We start from the raw sequence: 2,329 nt of genomic DNA on the forward strand, positions 1-2,329 counted from the left end.
GCATGTGGGATCTTCCCGGACCGGGGCTCGAACCCGTGTCCCCTGCACTGGCAGGCGGATTCTTAACCACTGAGCCACCAGGGGAGTCCTCATCATTTTTTTAATAAGTTAGATTTCAGTAGCACAGGCATTCTCACCCTGAGAAGTCTGCAGTCCAGAGGTTTCTGGGGATCTCGCAGTAACTCAAAGCAGGATGGTATTGGTTTGGTTTGAGCCCCCGCTCAACTTACGCTGTGCAGAAGCAGCCGGGGATGGGGAGGGTTTGGGGCTCTCTAAGCCTCTCCACGGTCGTCATCAGACCCTCTCCTCCCCATTCTCCAATGTGGATAAGTGTGGTTTTCTCAGTCTAATGTGAAGTTTACACAACATTTATACCAAAATTCTGGGTCCGCTCTTGACTCTTGGCTCTGTGAAATCCACACATCTTCCCCCCCAGACAGGCTGTCATGTCCATCACTGGTAGGAACAGAGACCCATGACTTCTATGGGGGACCATTTGTCAGTGTCTGTCACAAAGACAGGGGATCTGCTCTTTGATCCAGCAATTCCACCTCCAGGGTGTGTCCCAATACACATGCAAGGTCATGCACTGCAACATGGTACTAATAGTAAAAGGGTGGAAACAACACAAATATCCATCCATAGGGGCCTGGTTGAAAAACTCCTGGACATTCCCCTGTGGAGGAGGGCTGTGTGGCTATAGAAAGGCTAAAGATGCTCTCTCTGAATTTCCAGAAAACTTCAGTAATAAAAGCAGGGTCTGAGCAGTGTCTATGAGATGTTACCTATCGCGGGGAAGAGAATATATATGTATGTGTTTGTGCATCAGTAAACTTACCAGAAAGTAGTTACCTGAGATGGAAAAGGGGCCCAGGGTAGAAGGTGGCAGACAGAATAATGAGTCCCCAGAGATATCCAGGTCCTAATCCCTGGAACCCGTGAATATGTCCCCTTACATGGCAAAAGGGACTTCGCAGATGTGATTAAGTTAGGGACCTTGAGATGGGGAGTTAATCTAGAATTGTCCAGGTGGGCCCTAAATGTCATCACAAGGGTCCTCATAGGGGAAAGAGGGAGGCAGGAAGGTCAAAGAAGGAAGAGGGCAATGTGATGATGTAGCAGCGAGAGATATAGTGATGGGATGCAGGGCCGTAAGCCAGGGAAGGCCGGCCGCCTCTACAAGCTGGAAAGGCAAGGAAAGGGCCTCTCCCCTGGAACCTCCAGAAGGGACCAGCCCTGCGCGCACCTTGATCTTAGCCCCCGAGACTCACTTCAGAATTCTGGCCTCCAGAACTGTAAACAAATAATTTTGTGTTTTTTCAAGCCACCAAGTTTGTGGTAATACAATTCCCCTGCCTAAAGGGCACAGTTCAATGGTTTTTGGATACATTACGTTATTAATTTTTAAAAGTTGGGGTAACATAGAGATGACAAAAATGATCTTTGGTGTTACTGTTGCAAAAAGATTACGACTTACTGAAGGCTCAGATGGTGGTTAGCATTTTTTAGCCATAAAGCATTTTAAAACTAAGGTGTGTACATTGTTTTTAGACATGACACTATTGCACACTTAATAGACTACAGTATAGTGTAAACATAACTTTTCTTGTTTTTTTTCTGTTTAGCTGTGCCGCATGGCTTGTGGGATCTCAGTTCCCTGACCAGGGATTGAACCCGGGCCACGGCAGTGAAAGCGCTGAATCCTAACCGCTAGACCATCAGGGAATTCCCATCATAACTTTTATATGCACTGGGAAACCAAAAACTCCGCGTGACTTGCTTTATTGCGATAGTCTGGAACTGACCCCGCGATATCTCCGAGGTATGCCTGTATTTTGTAGTCAAAAGAATTGAAAAAAGAGAGAGAGTGAGAGAAGTAAGACATGCTCTCCCCCTGGTGTCTGAGAACCCTGGGGATTCGTGTCCTTGTGGCCCTCTTGATTCAGGGTCTTCCCTCCACGCCTTCGGTTCTGTCTCACACGGTGATGGTCCACGAAAAACTCTGTCCCTCCTCAATTCCCACAAAAGATCCCCTCGCACACAGCCACTCGAGGTGTAATAAATAAACTTTAATGAGGTGTTTGGGGGCTGGGGACAGACAAGGGGTTTATGTGGCAGCAAGGCAACCAATCTCCCTTTGTGTCCCTGACGCTGTGGAGCCCCACTGGCCTTGTCACCCCCTTACCACTCCCATGCTGCTGGGTCGCCTCTCTTTCCCGTCCTTCTGTGTTCCGCATTCTCCCATCTGCCTAGAGAGAAGCCCCAATCCTTCTCACTTTCTCTTGCAGAGTGGCTCAGGCCCTGCATTCTGGCCCAAGGTCTCTATCTC

The 2,329-nt window shown here is 48.4% G+C and overlaps 1 non-coding gene across 1 annotated transcript; it reads right to left on the reverse strand.

Annotated features, from left to right (window-relative positions):
* Window positions 1-1,653: 1,653 nt before the first annotated feature.
* TRNAE-UUC (transfer RNA glutamic acid (anticodon UUC)) lies at window positions 1,654-1,725 on the reverse strand. Its single transcript has one exon. It is a non-coding gene; the product is annotated as a tRNA-Glu (tRNA).
* Between the last annotated feature and the right edge of the window lie 604 nt (window positions 1,726-2,329).

The sequence above is a fragment of the Lipotes vexillifer genome, unplaced genomic scaffold (assembly GCF_000442215.2).
Source record: "Lipotes vexillifer unplaced genomic scaffold, Lipotes_vexillifer_v1.1 C27070519, whole genome shotgun sequence".
Classification (NCBI taxonomy): Eukaryota; Metazoa; Chordata; class Mammalia; order Artiodactyla; family Lipotidae; genus Lipotes; species Lipotes vexillifer.